Source organism: Mesoplodon mirus (assembly GCF_964341445.2).
Source record: "Mesoplodon mirus genome assembly, chromosome: 3".
Taxonomy (NCBI): domain Eukaryota; kingdom Metazoa; phylum Chordata; class Mammalia; order Artiodactyla; family Ziphiidae; genus Mesoplodon; species Mesoplodon mirus.
Window position 1 is genome coordinate 15,357,725 of NC_138978.1, and position 21,022 is coordinate 15,378,746.

A 21,022-nucleotide genomic window follows, 5' to 3' on the forward strand; every position below is an offset into this window, starting at 1 on the left:
GCCTCACAAGGAATTCATTTGGGAACGAAAACGTGAGAGACATGGGGAAGCCCCGCAGTGTGGATGCAAACAGGCAACCCAGACATGGATGTGCGGGCACCGTGGGCGCAGTCTCTGAGGACGGCCGCCAACAATCCCTCCCATCCGACCACACCTGCCGTGAGACTCCAGCTGAACCTGGGTGGCCCTGGGATGACCGACCAACGGGATGCAGTGACTCTGTGCCAGTTCCAGCCCTGGCCCTTAAGAGGTCTGGAAGATTCTGCTTTGCTTTCTTGGAACCCGGCCACCCCACGGCAGGGATGGCCGGGCGCTCCTGTTGGGGGGAGAGGACACATGGAGGGGCCCTGGAGGAGACACCAATGTGCACGGGCCCCCTGAAGAAGAGCTGAGATGCCCCAGCTGACAGCACCAGGGCTCCAGCCCAGCCACCAGCTGAATGCTGGCACACGAGTGACCTCAACACCTTGTAGAACAAAAACAACTGCCCAGTCGACCCACAAAATGGGGAGAAATAATAAACTGCTGATGGTTAAAGATACTAAGTTTCGAGGTGGTTTGCTTACAGCAAGAGATAACCGATACAGATGGTAAAACTGTAAAGAAAAGGGGATGATTAACAAAATATTTCAGGGTAACAATTCTCTCTGGGTGGGAGGAAGAGCAATTAGGGTCTTCTGAGATCCTGGGAGTGCTGTATTTCTTTATTGGGATACACCTAGATTTATTATTTAAACTAAATATGTGCATTTCATATACCTTTATACGGGAACATTTTTCAAAATTTAACAAAATTTGTAACAAGAAAAAAGTGAGGTAAAAGTGCCACACTCAATCCGTGCAGAGATGGGATGTTTCCAACCATGTTCCCAGACGCTCTGGCCAGGGCTGCCCTGAGGAGGGGAAAGAGCCGCAAAGGCGGACAGGAGTGAGGGGCGGTGGAGCGCCGGAGAAAACACAATCCATCTCACTTGCCTTTCGGATCCAAAACATCCACACACAGACTGCTGCCGCGAGAAAAGTTTCTCCCTGGGTCATGAAATCCACTCTGCTCAATTCAACAAAACCTGATTCCCAGATCCCCACAGTAACAACAAAATGGCATTTATGGAGGGTCTTCAGCACGCCAAGCAGCACGGCACCACGTGTGGCACAGTCCAATCACCTAAACACTAAGAGCATGGCTACACCGGGCCCCAAGCTCCGCCCTGCCGCCCCCAGCAGTCAGGACTTGAGAGGCAGCTCGGCACCACGCAGGCAGCAGAGCCTCTGGGGCCAAAGCCAAGTAGGCTCACCTCCAGGTCCTGCCTCCTACCACACCCGCCGGTGACCTGCAGCAAAGCTCTCCTCTGGCACAGTGGAGCCAGGGGGACTACTTCCCACGTTCTCTACAGGATTAAGCTAGGTAACGTAAACTAAGGGCCTGCCCAGTGCCTGGCACGTGGTAAGCACTCAGCAAACGACTGTTACCAGGAAGCAGAGATGCTGACTCTCTATTTTTTTTAGGCCAAAGACTATATCAGATGGTTTCTACATATCCTTTTACGCTGGGCACCTCGGGTGTACTCAAAAACTACTTGGTTGGGCTTCCCTGGTGGCGCAGTGGTTGGGAGTTCGCCTGCCGATGCAGGGGACACGGGTTCGTGCCCCAGTCCGGGAGGATTCCACATGCCGCGGAGCGGCTGGGCCTGTAAGCCATGGCCGCTGAGCCTGGGCGTCCGGAGCCTGTGCTCCGCAACGGGAGAGGCCGCAACGGTGAGGGGCCCGCGTACCGCAAAAACAAAACAAAACAAAACAAAAACTACTTGGTGACTTGAACCTTGTTTAGATGTTGTAATCACAACCCATTATTCCTTCTAAATGCAGTCTGGAAAAATCCTGGAGCCCAATTAACACGAAGAGACGGGGGGCACTGGGCAAGAACCACTCAGAGCGATTTTCTCTGTCAGGGAAGCACTTTATATTGAACAACTGTTCCATAAACCCCAAGGGTGCTCCTGGCTGAAGGCTGGAGCGCCTGCCCAGAGCTCTAAGTGGGTCCACAGAGCAATGCTCCATCTCAGAGTCAAATGGGCACCTGTCAAACATGAAATATTGCCCAGGTTATTAGCAAGCACTGAACTGCATGCATTTCCAAACTGCCGCACAGAGGGAAACCATTAGCTAGGAAACAACTGGCCACCACCAGGAGACGCCCGCCAACCCTGATGAACAACGGTCCCCAGCTCCCGGAACATGCTGTGCCAGCTGCAGGCCTGGGCAGGAGACAGCCATCCAAGGGCCTCGAGGCACCTGAGAGCGGGTGACAGGGATCAGCGTTCCTGACTTTCCAGAAATACTGGTGGCTTGTGTACATAACCTGGCACACACAAACTCAGGCCAAGGGAACGGAAGTTCCCGGCAGGCCAGCCCTGCGAACATGACAGCAACCCGCTCAACTCCACCAACCCACCTGCTGTGACAACCCGTCCCTCTTCAGCGCAACGTGGCAGAGAAGCAAACATCAACAAAACCAGCCGCGCTGGAACTGTCCTCCTTGCCCAGCAAACACAGCTCTTATATTAAGCTTGTGCTTCTCAAACTTTTAAAGTCCATTTCCACTTTGTAGAAACACACAAACCTGACTCAGCCCTTCCCGACAGCCCCAAACGCTTCATCTTCTCCTGAATAGTGGCCCCCACCCGAGAAAAGCACTGCTTCCTTCTACAGAATGCTCCCTGCCAAGATTTAGTACCGTTTGCTTTGTTGAAGTTTGTGTTATAAAAAACAATGACTTTTTTCTAAATCTAAAAATAATGTCTGAATATAAAATTAAACTGTGCTATTGACTTTGCTTTTCCAACTAAACAACTTGTACTATCTCTAACTTTAACCACACTTCTGAAGAGGGACTGGACATCCCTTTCCCTGACCCCCGACGGACCCCACTGCTCTAGGAACGTGGCTGAGCGGGAAGGCTGGCTGGCCCTGAAGAAAGTGTGTCCTGTATCCCAGCACGTGTGCCAGTTTAGAACCCATCATGCTAGTACTTGCTCTGGGGACTCTTGAACTTGACACGGGATAAATCAAGGGCCTTGCTACCAAAAGGACAAAATCAGAACATGTGGCACTGGCATGGGGTCTGATCATTCTCCCAACGTCCCCCCTGCTCTCCTCTGCCCAGTACTGCCTGAGTGGTCGTGGCACATGGACACAGCCTGACATTATACTGGTAGGTGGACTCCCCTACCAAGTTTAATAACCTCATTGCTGGGCAGGCCGACTTCTTGTTTCTTCCTTACAGCTGTTTATAGCACCTACCCTAGGACTTTGCCCTCAAATCAAGTTGGGGTACAGGCCTGCTACAGAACGAGTTCCTGGCCTTGTTGAATATGACCAACTCAAGGTCAAAATATTCTGTGGACCCCCATGAAATGATCATTGTACTTTGGGTGCTTGTTAAGTGAAACAATATAGACAAAAACCACTATGAAAAAATGAATTTCCCGTCTATTAAGCACAACAGCATTAATATGTATTTGAGAAACAGTTCTATGTAAGTGAATGATAAATCTCCCCTAATATACAGAAGACCTGTGGTGTGGTACAGCTGCAGAACTACTCATACTTACTGCATCCCCCAGGGGTCCTCAGTCCATAAGTTAAGAAACAGATATAAACAAAGACCAAGGAATTTCTCAAACATTTAATGAGTGCCTACTCTGTGCTCACCTTAGGGACAGGATTCTCACTTTGAGCCTAGCGGGGAAGACAGGCAATAAATCAATATAATACAGAATGTCACATCCTAAGTGCTGTGAAGAAAACCAAAGCAAGCCGAGGCAGAGGCTATTAACTATCTAAGAGAAGGGTCAAGGAGGACCTCTCTTGAGGAGGTGACATTTAAACAAAGACCAGAATGAAGAGTGAGCCATGCTACCATAAGCCCAGGGACCGTTACAGTAGGTACAAGGTAGAGCAAATGCAAAGGTCCTGAGATGGGTGTGACCTTGGCAAAAGGGGCCGGCGTGCCTGAAAAGGAGGAAGCGAGTGAGAGGATGAGAAGCGCTGAGGTCGGCAGCAGGAGAGGCTGAGATCACTCAGGGTTTTAGAAGCCAGTTAGGCTTTGGAGTTCTAAATATGCTGGGGCGCCCTAGGAGGGTTGAGAGCAGAAGAGTGACTGCAAGGGGGCAAGCGTGGACATAGGAACACCAGGAAAGAAGCAAGAGAGGGAGGTGGCCTCCACCAAGGTGGAGGTGGAAAGAAGTAGTCAGATGAGGGATATGTTTTGGTGGAGCCAACATATGGCTGATCAAGTAGATGCGGGTTTTGAGAAAAGAAAGGAGTCAAGGGCTTCCCTGGTGGCGCAGTGGTTGAGAGTCCGCCTGCCGATGCAGGGGACACGGGTTCGTGCCCCGGTCCGGGAGGATCCCACATGCCGCGGAGCGGCTGGGCCCGTGAGCCATGGCCGCTGAGCCTGCGTGTCCGGAGGCTGTGCTCCGCAACGGGAGAGGCCACAACAGTGAGAGGCCCGCATACCGCAAAAAAAAAAAAAAAAAGGAGTCAAGGATGACACCAAAATTTTTAGCCTGAGAAACCTGGCCAAGGTTTTAGCCTGGCCAAGTGGCAGTGCCACTTACTGAGGTGAGGAGTGATTGTGGGAGCAAAGGTTTAGTGGGAGGAAAGCAAGAGTTCTGTTTTGGCCAATTACAGTTGAGATGTCAACAGCAGAGATGGTTGAACAGATCTCTTCACTTCATTCTGGTCTTTGCCACAAGATGGAATGGGACCACCCTGGGAGAGATTACTGTACAAAGAAGAGACAAGACCTATGGACTCAGACTCAAAGCCCATGCATTTGAATCCTGGCTCCAATATTACCAAGGGGGGCTCAAGCAAGCTTCCCTGAGTTCTAGATTGCTCACCCATTAAATTGGAGAACCACCATATACACAACGGCTCTGAGGATTAAAGAAGATAAATAACAGGGAGTATTGCACAAATCTTGGCAAAAGTAGAATTAGATATTTTTTCTCTAACAAAGTCTGTGACTGATACACAGTGAAACAAACAAGGAAAAAATGAATTAATTAAAACAAACCAGGTTATCCCAGTGAAGTCCCTTTACCAGTGAATCGCATGGCTCCTTTCGGACAAGGCAGCTGGTCAAGGCCTCGGGAAGGCAGTTGGAGACCAAAGTAGCCACACTCTAGTCCAACGTGACAAAAAAGCACGTGGACTTTGTTCCTACCTGGCTTCAAACGTCTGCTGTCAGGTCTTTGTGATTGTGTGACTTAGGGCAGAAAGCCTGGGAAGAATCACCCACTCAAGTCAAATACAGATGGATTCGGGGTCCAATCTTTGCATGTGGTGGGCTGAGGGGACAGGGGAGTGGACAGGACTTTCAGGTCAACTGCAGAGCACTGCCCAGTGCGGGGGCCCTGCTGGGAGCTGGCGGCTCCCAGGGGAGTAAGGCCAAGGCTGTGTGGGTACCCACGCTCGAGGACCTTCCCCCGGAGAGAAAGACCCAGACTGTCACTACCCACTGATGAGAGCTGAAAGGTGCCACCGAGTGCCAACCTGGAAGGAAGTGGCGCCTAGTACATCTAAAAACACACGAACCAAGGCAGGAAGGGCGTCCAGGTAAAGATCAGCACAAGCAACGGTGTGGATGCACGACAAAGAGTGGTGTGCATGCCTGGGGACTGGGCTGGGGGAGAACAGCACGCTTCACATCATGAGATTAACAAATGAGTGGAAAAAGTGGTGAGAAATGCAGCTGGAGGGACAGGCTGGAGGCCCCACCTATCATACCAGGACTTAGCTTCATCCCCAGCTGATGGGAGTCATGCCAGGGGTTTAAGCAAGGGAGAGCCACGGTTAGACTCACATTTCTGAAAGGTCACTCTGGCTGCATGAGTAAGGAGAACAGGCTGAAGGGGCAAGAGCAGAAGCAGAAAAACAACTCAGGAAGTCCCGCGGCGCTGGACCCTCAGGACGTGAAGAATGGGACGACGTCACCCCCCGCTGGCACCAGGAGGATGTGGCTGGTGCCCAGAATCCAACACAATTACTGTGGATCTTTCTGAGCAGCCTGTGCAAGCGGCCCTCCTGCTGAATATTATAACGTCCTTTGAAGGTTTTAAGTACCTCTTCCTCGAGTGCCTCAACGTCCCTTAATATTTAGTACCCGACCGTTCCTGGGAGAAGCTGGGCCATGATGCTCGTCCAAACCCACATCCCAGGCTGAGAATTCCTACCTCTTACTCACGTTTCAAAGAAAACGCCCACATCTCAAGAAAGTGGTAACGGGGATCCCCTCAGAGCAGCAGGGGAAGGGTGGAAAGGACTTACACTTTTCACTCTGTATCCTTTCTGGATTTTTTGTTTGTTTGTTTTGTTTTACCATTTGTAAATGTTATCTATTAAAATATTAAAACTGAGAAAGTAAAACGAGGAGGGAAGGAGGGAAGAAAGAAAAAAGAGAGAAAAAAAGAAAATGTCCACGACGTCAGAGTTTCTTTGTTTCTATTCACCGTAAAACCTTTCAGACATTTTCTACAAGACTTGGTGACTGAAAACTTCTCAACAGGAAAAATTTCTCATAAGGGAAATGGAAAATTATGATAATTTGCACAAAGAATGTGTCACTCGGGAAAACATGATGAGCAAAAATTCCTTAAGGGGACAAAATGGAAAATCCCCTAGAGGAGCAGCTGGTAGCCTTTTCCAGACCCAGATGAACCCCTCCGACACTTCGAAGGCACTGAAGGCCTCTCCTGGGAGAGTCACACACACTCAGGGGGCTGACTGACTCCCCACACCCGGTTAAAACCCCTGCCTTGGAATCCAGCCAAAGCTGGTTAAGTCCCTCAGGCAAGAGTACTTAAATCTCTGCACCTCAATTTCCTTTCTGTAAAATGCAGATGATGATAAAAGTTTCCACTTCACAGAGCTGCCGCTGATCATCATCATTCTTATATGACTACATATAAACCCATGCCAGCAACATCGATCTATTACAGGAAAACGGGGAACCCAATGCTCTCCTCCTGGCCCTACCTTCTAAAAATGGAGGTAAAATCTCATCAGTAACCCAGGCACCCACGACAGATAAAGCTTCAACCTGAAAAAAGGTCAGGAAAAGGCCCTGCAAACTGCAATGCTTATTCCACTCAACCGTAACCATAAGGCAAGGCAGAGGTGCTTTGTACTTGAAGGCAAAAGCTACCTTCTTTTTTTTAATTTAAAAAATTTATTTATTTATTTATTTATGGCTGTGTTGGGTCTTCGTTGCTGTGTGCGGGCTTCAGTTGCGGCGAGCAGGGGCTACTCTTCGTTGTGGTGCGCGGGCTTCTCATTGCGGTGGCTTCTCTTGTTGTGGAGCATGGGCTCTAGGCACACAGGCTTCAGTAGTTGTGGCTCGTGGGCTCTAGAGAGCAGGCTCAGTAGTTGTGGCGCACGGGCTTAGTTGCTCCGTGGCATGTGGGATCTTCCCGGACCAGGGATTGAACCCATATCCCCTGCACTGGCAGGTGGATTCTTAACCACTGCGCCACCAGGGAAGTCCTGCTAACTTCTTTCTACAAAGAACATGATGATTTTGGAGGAGCAACGAGGCTTTCATTGAGGAAGAGAATAGACTATACCAAGTCCAAAGGAAGGATGAGTTGTCCCATGGTATTAGTTAAGATCAAGAATCCAAAGCAAGAGAGAAAAGTAGGTTGAATACTAATTATGAGGAGGTAGACGTATATGAACTTCAATGTAGCATATGCTTTTCATGTGACTGTCTTTTTCTGGGTTTGTTTCCTCATTACGATTAGTAACTGTGAAGGTCCCTTCTACTGTTAAGATTTAATAAATGTTGAGTAACTGATTTCATTAATAAGATTATAAATGCATGCATTTGAAGTGTAACAGACACCATGTGAATGACAATAAAAATGAGATATTTATCTAGCATTTAGCAGAGTTTTTTTATTTCATCTAAAACTTTCCCTATATTGGAAATCTTAAGATTTCCAACTATGAACATGAACTATATAGGACATGAACATCAACTACGAACTGTATACGAACATCTATGAACTATATAAGCCAACATCAAGTCGTACATTTACTATTCCAAATAGGATTAAACTAAAGTTAATATTCTGTAAAACTTGACTGGGCAAAACTAAATGTGTAAGAGGATATTTTAGAGGAATATTCTAAGAGACCTCAAAAACTTAAGATAGGCCTGGAGAGAAAGTGGTCAAGAATTCAATGTCTCAATTTCCAAGGATTTCTTAAAACTGTGAGGCTACTCAAATCCAGATGCTGAGTGTCGCTCCAGAAGACAGTGTTTGGACAGCAGCCCTGGGAGGATTAGAAGCAGCTCAGGCCCCAGCGCCGGCCCTTGAAGAAACAGCGCTGCGGACCTCCTGCCCCTCCCACCCACCACCTGCAGCGGCGTGAGGCCTTTTAATGGATGACTTGCAACCCTGGAGGTTTTTCAGCCAGCTATTTTGAAGTGCAAGCTTCTGAGAGAAACTTGGAAACCACCCTAAGTGCTGCCTGGTTCTAGGGCAGGCAGGCTGAGAGACAAAGACACAGAGAAAGAGAGAGAGAGAGAGCACCCGCACGGCCATGTAAGGAAGCCTGCCAGCCCCAAGGGGCTGCTTATGGGGACTAGGGTGGAGAAGTGAGGGTACACAAACTTAATTCTTAGGGGTATGAAAGACTGGTCAGAAACCTAAATGTTCTGTTTCATTCACATTTCTACCCTTATCTTCTCAACTTCCCAAATGCAAATATAAATTGGGGGAAACTGTTTACAGCCTATATGCAAAATAAGGGTTAATAGTCCTGATATATCAAAGGCTCTTAAAATTAATCAACAATGAAAACGTACATCCACACAAAACTTGTAGACAAGTGTTCACAGCAGCGTTATTCATAACAGTCAAAAGGTCAAAACAGCCCAAATGTCTCTCAACTAATGAATGGATAAATAAAACGTGGTATATCCATACAATAGAGTATTATTTGACAATAAGAAAAGTACTGATATGTGCTACAACCTGAATGAACCTTGAAAATATTATGCTACGTGAAAGAAGCCAGCCACAAAAGGCTATAAGTTGCGTGATTCCCTTTATATGAAATGCCCAGAACAGGCAAATCCATAATGATAGAAAGTGGTTGCCTAGGTCTGGGGGAGATAGAGGTAAATGGGGAGTGACTGCTAATGGGCTGTGGGTTCCTTCTGGGGACGATGAAGATGTTCTGGTGGTGACGGCTGCACAACTCTGTGAATAAACTAAAAGCCATTGAATTGAACACTTAAAATAGGTGAATTGTATGGTATGAGACTGTCTCAATAAAGCTGTTATTAAAATTAAACAACAAGAAAAAATCTCCCAACAGAAAAATGAGTCAGAGAAATGAACAGGCAATTCACAAAAGAAGAAATACGAGTGGTCAATATACTCGATACAGAAAAAAGATGTTCAACCTCACTAATAATCAAAGAAATATGAATAAGTACAAGTTACCACTTCCAGTTTCAAACTGGCAAAGACTGAAGAGACTGAGTTTCCACTGTAGGTCAGTGTATGTCCCCAGCGAGCAGGAGCAGAAGGCAGTACACTGGGTCAGACCTGTCAATACCGATGTAAGTTCTAAATACATTCATTGGTTAGGTACAAATAAATGCTTGGATGTAAGTAACTGATCAGACAGTCCCATACAGAGGCTACAGTTTCCCAGCCTGATGGGGTATTACCCAGCTGTAAGGAAATCGTGAGTCCTGGTAAAGGACTGTGGGTCGGACTGTGGGACTGCATCTAGATAAAACAGTCTTGCTAATAATAAGTCCCGCCATGCTAAACGCTTGAGGGGAGGTTACTGCCAAGAGAAATAGTAGGCTCGCTGTTTCCCAAGGGCAGCGACCTGTGGAGAGCACACGTCTAACAGGGGCCACTAAGGGAGTAACTGGAGTAGCTGCCGTGGCAACCTGCCTGCAAAGTGTTTCATATATACATGCTACCTCATCCACACCCACAACAGTCCTCTGGGAGGGTATTAATATGATCACCCCCATTGTGCAGATGAGCAAAATGAGGCTTAGAGGGGTTGTCATCTGACCCAGGTCTCAACGACATGCCCAGATTCAAGGCCAAAGTCCACCACACTCTACAAGCTGTCCTCTTTTCACTTTAAACAAGGACAAAACCTCCGTGGACAGACACGGAATTCTGGGTTCACCAGGTCCTTAGTCTGTCCCAAAAGGGCAAATTCTCTGTCATTAATTGGCACTTACCAACTCCCTTTCCTCATACTAATCAGTGTCACAAAACATGTTATAAAAAAAAGTCAGAAGTGAACATTGCTAAGTCTTAGTTCTAACCCGCAGAGTTTGTTGCTGCCAAATGAAACACAAAATTGCAACTCTGAAGCATCTTAATTTCTGGAAGCAGGGCACACCAGGTACCCTGGCTGGCTCTCATTACAAACGGCTACAAATACTGAAGAAAAATTGTTTGACATCTTTTAAAATGCATCGAAGAACTGGCAAGTCAGTAAGGAATACTGACAGATGAAACAAACTTAAGCAAAGGCTGGAATCCAGAGAGCAAGTGGAGCTATAAGGGTGGGCCGCGAGGGCGTTTGCAGAACTGAGCAAACTCGAGTTCTCTCCCTGCCGCCAAGAAGGGAGGTCTCTCGGGAGGGCCCTCCAGAATAAAGCTGGCCCCAAAGGGTTATATCTTAGTGGAAAGAAGATGGCACAGAAAAAGCCTATATGAAATCTTGGCACCAAATGGAGGGGTATAAAATTCTCCCTGCGAGAATCTGTAACCGTTAGATGGCCCCCAAATGGACTACAGCCCAAATTCACACATTATAAAAGGTACACTTCAGGTAGCTAAAAAGTGATCCCAGAATGAAAGTATTAAATGCAAGAAGGAGTGAGGACCAACTAAAGTAGTAAGTAAGAAATAAGTAAATCTAAACAAATACTGAAAAAATGACGTCTTCTAAAATTGAAAAAGAACATACACACCTATAGAATAAAAGTTGAGGAGGGACTGTTAGGAATTAAAGTGAATTAAGGTCCTAACTGCTTGAGAGTAAAGTGTAAAGACACTGACTAATGTTAGAATTTGGTAAGTTATGTAAATTGAGAGATATACCATATTCATGGATCAGAAGATCAATATCATAAAAATGTCAACTCTATCCAAATTGATATGTAATAAATTCAATTCTAATAAAATTCAAAGCAATTCTAATAAAAGACTCCAACAATTTTTATGAATTTGATAAGCACAATCTAAAATGAAGATGGAAAAGCAAAGGGCCAAAGCTTTACCAGATACCAAGAATTATTATATGAAAACTTAGAAATTAAGTCAGTGTGATACTGGCACACAGATAGAGAATAGATGGTAAAGAGGCCAGAAATAGACCCATACATTTGTGGACACCTGATGTATGATAATGGTTACTGGTGACATTAAAGACCCACGAGAAAGGGATATATTTTTTCAACAAATAGTACTGGGACAAGCTGATGTACTTATTTTAAAAAAAGGAAGAAGAAATTAGCTCCTTATCTCACACTGTACACAAAACTAATTATAAACAGACTAAAGAACTTAATGTAAAAGGCAAAATCATAAAATGTTTGGAAGACAGTATATGGGGGAATACCTTTATAAACTTGAAGTAGGAACTTCTTAAAAAGAAACAAAAAGTGCTATTAAAAAATTGATAAATGACATTAAAATTAAGAATTTCTGTTCATTGGGGACTTCTCTGGTGGTGCAGTGGTTAAGAATCTGCCTGCCAATACAGGGGACACAGGTTCGTGCCCTGGTCCAGGAGGATCCCACATGCCATGGAGCAACTAAGCCCATGAGCCACAACTACTGAGCCTGCATGCCACATCTACTGAAGCCCGCGCGCTTAGCGCCTGTGCTCCACAACAAGAGAAGCCACCGCAATGAGAAGCCCACACACCACAACAAAGACCCAACGCAGCCAAATAAATAATTAATTAAAAAAAAAAAAGAATTTCTTTTCATTAAAAAAAAAAGCTAGGGGGTTTCCCTGGTGGCGCAGTGGTTGAGAGTCCGCCTGCCGATGCAGGGGGCGCGGGTTCGTGCCCCGGTCCGGGAGGATCCCACGTGCCGCGGAGCGGCTGGGCCCGTGGGCCATGGCCGCTGGGCCTGCGCGTCCGGAGCCTGTGCTCCTCAACGGGAGAGGCCACAGCAGTGAGAGGCCCGCGTACCGCAAAAAAAAAAAAAAAAAAAAAAAAAAAAGCTAGAGTGACAAGACAAGCCACAAACTGGAAGTGGATAATTACAACACATCTAACTGACAAAGGATTAGTATCAAAACAAAAAACAAGAAAAAATGTCTACATATAAATAAAAAGAAAAACAATCAATTTTTAAAAATGAGCAAAAGATTTAAGCATGCCGCGGAGTGGCTAGGCCCGTGAGCCATGGCCGCTGAGCCTGCGCGTCCGGAGCCTGTGCTCCGCAATGGGAGAGGCCACAACAGTGAGAGGCCCGCATACCGCAAAAAAAAAAAAAAAGATTTAAGCAGTTGTTTCAGAGAAGCTGAAACCTGAATGATCCATTAATGCATGAAAAGATGCTCAACACACTAATAATCATGAAAATGCAAATCAAAACTATGAGGGGGCTTCCCTCGCGGCGCAGTGGTTAAGAATCCACCTGCCAACGCAGGGGACACAGGTTCGATCCCTGGTCTGGGAAGATCCCACATGCCGCGGAGCAACTAAGTCTGTGCACCACAGCTACTGAGCCTGTGCTCTAGAGCCCATGAGCCACAACTACTGAAGCCCCGGCGCCTAGAGCCCGTGCTCCACAACAAAAGAAGCCACCGCAATGAGAAGCCCGCACACCACGAGGAAGACTAGCCCCTGCTCACCGCAACTAGAGAGAGCCCGCGTGCAGCAACGAAGACCCAATGCAGCCAAAAATAAATACACAAAATAAATTTATTAAAAAAGAAAAAACCATACAAGGTATCACTGACCTTCCAACAGGTTAGTAAAAATTTTTAAATGTGATAATACCATTGTTTGGAGGATGTGAAACAAACAGAATTGTCAGTTGAAGTGTAAACTGGGGAAACCACTTTGGAAACGACTTGGTATTATTTGGTCAAATTGAAGATGCGCGCACCCTGTGATCCAGTCCTCCTCCCAGGGATGTACCCTGAGAGGCTGTACACGTGTGTCCCAGGAATGGTCACAGCATCACTGTCTGGATACAAATACTGGAAACAAATCAAATGTCCACCAACAATAGAATGGATATGTTCTCATACAATGGAACATAATTCATCAGTGAAAATGAAATACACCTATATGTAACATGGATTAATCTCAAGAACATATGTTAAGGAAAAAATTTAGATCACTGAAAAATAACAAAATGATTTATTTAGTTCAAAAACATGCCAAATTAAACAATACAATTGCTTAGCAATACAAACACATGTGGTAAAACTATAAAGAAAAGCTAGAGGTGGGAGTTCCCTGGCGGTCCAGTGGTTAGGGCTCAGAACTTTCACTGCTGTGGCCCAGGTTCAATCCCTGGTCAGGGAACTAAAATCCCCCAAGCAGGCTCGGCAGGGCCAAAAAAAAAAAAAGTAAAAAAAAGAAAAGCAAGAGAATGATAAAAGCCAAATTCAGTGATTAGGTGGGGGTGGGAATGGGGCAAGATCAGGGAGGGGCACTCCAAAGGTAATGGTAACGTTCTTTTTTGTAAACTGGGTGATGGGTACATGGGTGTTCCGTGTATCCTTTTCCTTTATATGGTACAGTATCCTTTTGTATCTACTCAATATTTAAAAAGACAATTTACAAAATTAAACCATGTTCCTTCTGACTTTAAGCAATGATTTGAAGCATTAACTTGGGCAGCTGACTGAGTTACACTAAACCAGGAAAGTCCCTGACAGGGGCCCACCCAGCCCTGAGACTATAGTAATGAGAAGTGCTTCACCACCCTGGCTCCGAAGCCGGAGAGATACAACTTCCCACTGAACCCTGGAGCCTTCCCTTCAGGACAGGAAAATTACTGCTTAGATTAATCGGCCAGTACAGGAAGTAGCGCGGGTGGGGTGGGGAGAACAGGTTCTGCTGCCAGACCTTTTAAGACCAGAAGCTGAGTATGTTTTTGATGTTACAATGAACCCACCAAGCCTCCCTTCGGGCTAGGTCCCTACTCTCAGCTGGAATTGCCGCCTCTGAGCCTCTGCATTCTGCGGTTTAGACATGAGTGAACAACTCTCAATTCTAACCATGCCCTTTGCTTCCTTCCTTTGAAGCTCAAGGCTGATCTCTCCAATTCATAACAAGCAGCTTTGAATGGAAGAGCCCATGCTCTGGTTTTCTGTACGTATCTGTGACTACATTACTGAGGTCAACCTTAATTGGTCCTTGGACTGTTGAGCTACTGACACCCATGAGGACCTCCGAGAGCGCCAGGCACCTATGCTGACACGCAACACACACATCTGCAGCAAATGCTGAAAGCACTCGGTGCTAAAATGCCTACTCTTTGTGACCTCTCTGATTTCAATCATTTAAAAATGTGGCCAGCAAAAGAGGTAGATTATGGTCTCCAGGACAATATGCTTTGTGCACAAAAGGTACTGGGAGTTTTTCATTTCCTCTAAGGTTGGGGTCCCTCCCTTTTGTGGCGTCTGTCACCCTGCCAGACACCATGTCTGAGTACCTCCGTGCCACCCACGCGGAACCATCTTGGGGGAATTCCAGGACGGGAGAGAGTGGGCCACCTGCTCTCTTCTATGGCAAACTGTTAAAACTGAAGCTCCACCCACAGAGGCTGCCCTTTCAGCGTTCTAAATGGAAGGTTCAGTATATGTGCAACAAAATCAAGCCATGTGGCACTTAAAAATGGTCTTCCCTATATATACATACAGACATATATATGCACAGAAGAGCCCGGGCACGACACGCAAACTCTGTTAATAGTTATCTGGGAGGGGAACCGGGTCAGGCGTGGGAGGGTGACTTACTTTCCCCAGTACTTTTGTTAGAAACTTCTGATTTGGGACCTCGTGCACATATTCCTGTCCTAAACACTTTTTCCTTCCTCAGCTCTGCGCACCTTCTTTCTTGACCCTCACAGGTCAACCTCTCCGAACACATAAGAATGCTAGTTATCAGTTATGGAGTCAAGGACTTGACTAAGCACTTTACATGCATTACCTCATTAATAATTCCACCCAATAAAGTTACTGTGAGGTCATCATTATCTCCACTTCACACCCGAGGAAGTGGAGGCTTAAGAGAGGTCAAGTACTTTGCCCAAAGGCACACAGCTAGTAAGTACAAGGACCAGCTCAGGTATGCTTGGCTTAGAAGTTCATGCTTCTAACCAGCACCCTGTACCTCAGGGGTTCTTAGCTGGGGGCAATTTTGCCCCAGGAGACGTACAGCCTCCTCTGGAGACATTTTCAGCTGCCATAGTGGAGGTAGGTGGGGGCTACTGGCATCGGTGGGCAGAGGTCAGGGATGCTACTTGCATCCTGAAGTGCACAGGACGGCCCCCAAGACAAAGACTCGCTAAGCCCCAAATGGCAATAAGGTCAACATTGAGAAACCCTGCTCTACTGGAAAAAGAAAGACAGAGAAACTATCTCTGACCTAGACTCTCAGAGTTTAGGTCACAGTTCACCACGTCCACATCCCATATTACACCCGAACACCAAATAAACCATTGGGTTGTCCTCTCTTCATTAATAGCATGCCAAGCCCTCATCACACTGGAGGTCTCTCCAGCCCCACTGGCCGATCATCCATTCATCCAACAATGTTTATTGAGCACCAACTGCGTGCCAGGAAATGACCTACACAGTGGGAATACCAGGAGAAATAAGACCCTGTCTCTGCCCACGAGCTGCTGGTGGTCTCACAGGGAGACGGGCAAGAAAACCTATGATCATCATAGGAGGTAAGAATGTACTCCGAGGGGCTTCCCTCGTGGCGCAGTGGTTAAGAATCCGCCTGCCAATGCAGGGGAGATGGGTTCGAGCCCTGGTCCAAGAAGATCCCACATGCTGCGGAGCAACTAAGCCCGTGCGCCACAACTACTGAGCCTGCGCTCTAGAGCCCGTGAGCCACAGCTACTGAGCCCACGCGCCACAACTACTGAAGCCGCGTGTCTAGAGCCCGTGCTCCGCAACAAGAGAAGCCACCTCAATGAGAAGCCCGCGCACCACACAAAGAGTAGCCCCCACTTGCGGCAACTAGAGAGAGGCCACACACAGCAACAAAGACCCAACGCAGCCAAAAAAAAAAGAGTACTGCAAAGTCATTGCAGGATGCTAAGAAATCACAGAGGAGCGGCTCCAAACTCAGCTGGGGCGGGGGTGCAGGGGTGGGTAGGACTGGGAGAAGGTTTCCCAGAAGCATTTGAGCTTGAAGGAGTTAAGCAGGCAGAGGGAATCCTTTCCTTCCCAAAGGACCCCTCACCAGAGCTTTCAGAGTATGGTCTCTGAGAATCCAGGTTGACAACTTTAATTAGCACGTTGGTGGAACTCCTGAGAAAAACAGGGAGTGCACAGAGCAGTCCTTGACCCTCTGAGTACAACCTGGATAATTCCTGCCTCGAGAGGACAGACCGCAACCTGGCTTCCCTATCGGTCTGGGCGTTCTTCAACTGCAATCCTAACGTGTCTCTCTGGCTTCGAACCACCCCACCCCTTGCAGCAGGAGGCAACTGACATGTTCACAGAAGATCCCGTGAATTACATGCTCGACCTCACCTAATTCTCAAAACAGTTCTCTGAAGTAAACATTGTTATCCCTACTTTACAGATGAGGAAACTGAGGAACAGGAATGAAGTAACTGACCCTCAGGACAGAGAGCCACTAACCAGGGAAGCAGGGATTCACACCCAACTCCAGAGTCCTTGCCGCCTCTATCTGAGGGGACCTTTATAGTTATCAATCCAAAACATGTCATGTACTCTGAATCTTCACCACCTCAGTACAGTCTTCCAACGTCAGTCATCCTCCTTCTGTACACCACACACTTTTGAACAGGTATCTGTGGCGTTTCTTGTGTTGTACTGTGATCACCCATGTGGCTAAGAGCTCCTTGCTCCCAGGATCCAGTCTCACTTATCTTCACATCCCGAGCCCCCAGCGCAGTGTCTGACACGTCAGGCACAGAAAACACTGAACGAGTAAACAAGCCTGGACTCCCTGGGCCCAAGCAACACAAACTACCCAAAGCCAGGGGAGCCTGCCTTGGGGACCCAGAGGCCTGGGAAACACACCCCGCCCTCTTTCACCAGTGCAGTGGACTTCCCTTGGGCTGGGCCCAACCCCCAAAGCCAGCGATCCAGTCACACTGGGGACAGAGCAGGTTCTGTCAGCCAGCTTTCTCTCTAGCACTGGAATAGTCGTGATTCCTCCTTTGGTTGTACACCAGATGCTTGTGTTTGGGGACACGTTGTACCAAAATATGTATCTCTAAACATTAGAACCTTAAAAGGAATGAGCGTGCGCTCCCCACTCTGTCTTTCCCTCTCTGCCAGACAGAGTGCATCCGTGATGGCAGGAGCTAGAGCAGCCAGCTTAGTCCATGAGATAGAAGCCTGGGTTTGAGCAAGAAGAGCCACATGATCAACGAAACCCTGTGTCTGGATAACTTCATGGAACAGAGTGAGCTGCCCTGACCAGCTCTGGACTGCCTACTTCCAGTCTGTGAAGGAGTGAGGAATAAATTTCTATTTCCTTTCAGCCACTGTATTTTGGAGCATTTTGCTTTGTACTTACTTAAAACAAGGTGTGAACACTGCCCAGGGATTAACCTAGCATGATCTTTGTTAGTAAAACGACAATAACATTATCAACATTCTCCCAACCAAACTAACTAGGATTTTGTCATTACTGTATAATTGTAAAGAAAAAGCTATCTTGAAAGGGTGATTTGAATCACATTGAGCCTAGAGAAGGACAAACAAACTGACCCCCTGGTCTGTTTCATCTTCGAGTATTACAGACATACCTCAGATTTCCAAGTAGCCCAGGCTACTCTGTTCTGACAGTTTGTCTGGGGCAACTCCAGCTTGGCGCTCCTCCTCCAGCTCATTACCTGAATCGAAGACCAAGTGGAAAATCTGATGAGAAACTGTAGGGTACCTGCTCCCTAAGAGCTGCCCTTTCATCCACCAAACACAGGCAAATGCAGAGCACAGAGCCTAGCACAAAGTGTTAAATTGGATTGTTACTGGCCTGCTGCATGCCAGACCCTGTGCTGGACACCTGAGACACAAAGATCAATAAACCCAGTCCCATTCCCTACACTCAGGAACGCCTGCTGACCGAAAGACATAACACGAGGTCGACAAGCAAAAGCAATGAGGCTGTGTCCAAGTATTATTACTATAGCGTTAGCATTCCTCTGGGATGTCCCAGACACCGTGCTTCTCATTCCAGACCCTCACCCAGGTGACACATCCCTGCCCACAACTTTAGTGACCTTCGTTGGATGCTAGGTCACCACTGGGCAGCTCCACTTGAACGTTTTACAGGCACCTACTCTCAACATGTTCAAAACGAAATTTATCTTCCCTCCTCAGACCTGCCCCCCATCCTGCCCCCATCCCACTGAGCAGCACCACCAGCCACCAGCCAAAAATGTGGAGTCAACCTGACTCCTCCCTGCCTCTAAACCCCTAATCTAAGTAATCACCAACTTTGGTCAAGTCTACCTCCAAAATATCTCTCCCCACCTTCTGCCTCTAATCTAACTCAAGTCCACCCTCGTTTCTCACCTGATAGTTCTAGTAGCCTCTTAATTGGCCTCCGGGCCCACTCCCTTTAATACGTTAACTAGAGTGATCTTTCTAGTCCACAAATCTGACTTTTAAATGGAGTCCCATTAACCTAAAATTTCAAGTCCACAGCTAAGTTTAAAAGGCCCTCTAGGGCTTCCCTGGTGGCGCAGTGGTTGAGAGTCCGCCTGCCGATGCAGGGGACACGGGTTCATGCCCCGGTCCGGGAAGATCCCACATGCCGCAGAGCGGCTGGGCCTGCGCGTCCAGAGCCTGTGCTCCGCAACGGGAGAGGCCACAACAGTGAGAGGCCCGCGTACTGCAAAATAAATAAATAAATAAACAAACTTTAAAAGGCCCTCTAGGGGACTTCCCTGGTGGTCCAGTGGTTAAGATTCTGGCTTCCACTGCTTCCACTGCAGGGGGCACAGGTTTGATCCCTGATCAGGGAACTAAGGATCCTGCATGCCGTGTGGTGGCCAAAAAAAAAAAGTGGGGAGGGCCCCCTAGGACCAGACCAGACTGCCTCTTTAGTCTTGCCTCTAATCTCTGTCTCTAGGCAGAGAACTTCATTTAATTATTACACTGGCTTCCCAGCTTTCTCACAAATTCTATCTTCAAGTGAGAATACTCTCCCTCTTTCCTGCCCGCGCTCCCCAAGCATCCTTCAGGTCTCAGTTTCCTGGGGAACAGAAGCCTCCCTGGATTCGCCTAGACTGAGTAAGGTGCCTCTACTCAGTGTTTCCAGAGCAAGAACTTTTCTGCTTTTCTTCCATCATATCAGAATTGCCTGTGTATCTGTATGTCTCCCACATGAATCTCTGAGCTCTGGGTGATGATGCTGATACGAAAGATAACAGCAACAAACACATACAGCGTTTACTTTGTGCCAGGAAGCGTTCTCAGTACTTTACACCTATCACCTCATTTAATCTTTATAACCATCTTAGGAAGCAGATTTTATTCTCAACTCTGCTTTAAGGATGAGGAAACCGAGACAGGGAGCGAGAAACTAAGGAAGGACACAGTTGGCAAGCACAGAGTCGGGATTCCAACCTGGCTGCCCGGCTCCACAGTTTAAACTTTTTAACCACTATGCCAGTCTGGATCACTCTCTCTGTCCTTAGAACCTATCAGGAGCTGAAGTACTGTCTGTGGAGCCAACGAATGAATGAAATAATCTTATGCGGGGGCAGTGTCGGCCTCCTACACGGCAAGCTCCTCCTAGGCCCTGACAGGCTTGTGCCATCGGGCCCCGCCGGCCAAAGTGAGCTACGCCTGCACCCCGCCACCTCGCGGCCTCAGAACGCCCACCAGCAGCGGCGCGCGGGGTCAAGGGGCGGTGACAGCCGGGCGGCGGGGGCGGAGATGCTACCAGCTGGGGTGTCACCCAGCCCGGAGGCGACTCGCGCTCCCTCGCCGGGACGGCGGGTCCGGTCCGCCCGCCCACTCTCCGCCCGCTCGCCGGGCGGCGCCCCCCACCCATTTGCCCCGCACCCCCTTGTCCTGTGGGGTCCCCTCAGTCCGGGTTCCCTTCTCAGTCCACTTCCCTCCCCTCCCCCACACAACCGTCCCCGGCGTCCCGCCGCGCCCCATCCTGCGCCGCCTCCGCCCAACTCCTGGGACTCCTCCGGCCCCGGGTGCTTGCTGACCCTCACCTGCCATGTCCTGGACCCCACCGCAGAGGGAGGTGCATCACGGCCGCGAGGAGGCCGGGGACAGCACTTCAGAGCAGACAAAGGGCGCCGCCATGTTGGAGTCGGGCGGAACCGACCTCGCTGGCTTCCCGTCTGCAACTTCCGGCGCATGCGCAGCGTTCGCCCTAGCCGTAGCTCGTGGACAGGCGCATGCGCCTACTGTAATACAGTACTTCTGCAGTTAGAATTGTTCGCCTTGTAACCCTTTCTTGGTTTTCTATTCCAAATGTAACAATAACAGCTCCTACGTGTTCAGCGCTTACTGTGTGCCAGGCACTGTGTTAAGCGCTTTACGTGCACTATCTCAAGTCCTCTCACCAACATACGATGTTTTTGTCTCCCTTTTGAAGAAGGGAAAACGGAGTCTCAGGGTAAATGAATTGCCAGCTGTCAAGCATCTTACAAGTGATGAAGCAGAGATGTGAACCTAGTTGTGGCATCAAAGCTGCAGAACCACGATTATGTTTTTCTACTTTCTGAGCCAACCACTACCCGCTTCCCTGTTTAGA

The 21,022-nt window shown here is 47.9% G+C and overlaps 1 protein-coding gene across 3 annotated transcripts in view; it reads right to left on the reverse strand.

Moving 5' to 3' along the window:
- ZBTB17 (zinc finger and BTB domain containing 17) overlaps positions 1–20,602 on the reverse strand; it is a 31,347-nt gene extending 10,745 nt beyond the window's left edge. For 2 of the 3 annotated variants that reach the window (XM_082615834.1, XM_082615835.1), the window contains exons 1-2: positions 20,475–20,602; positions 18,048–18,134 (exon numbers count right to left, since the gene is read on the reverse strand). The gene's annotated coding sequence lies outside the window, so the exon portion shown is untranslated. The remainder of the gene's footprint in view (positions 1–18,047; positions 18,135–20,474) is intronic. The other variant, XM_082615833.1, reaches the window with a different exon arrangement.
- Between the last annotated feature and the right edge of the window lie 420 nt (positions 20,603–21,022).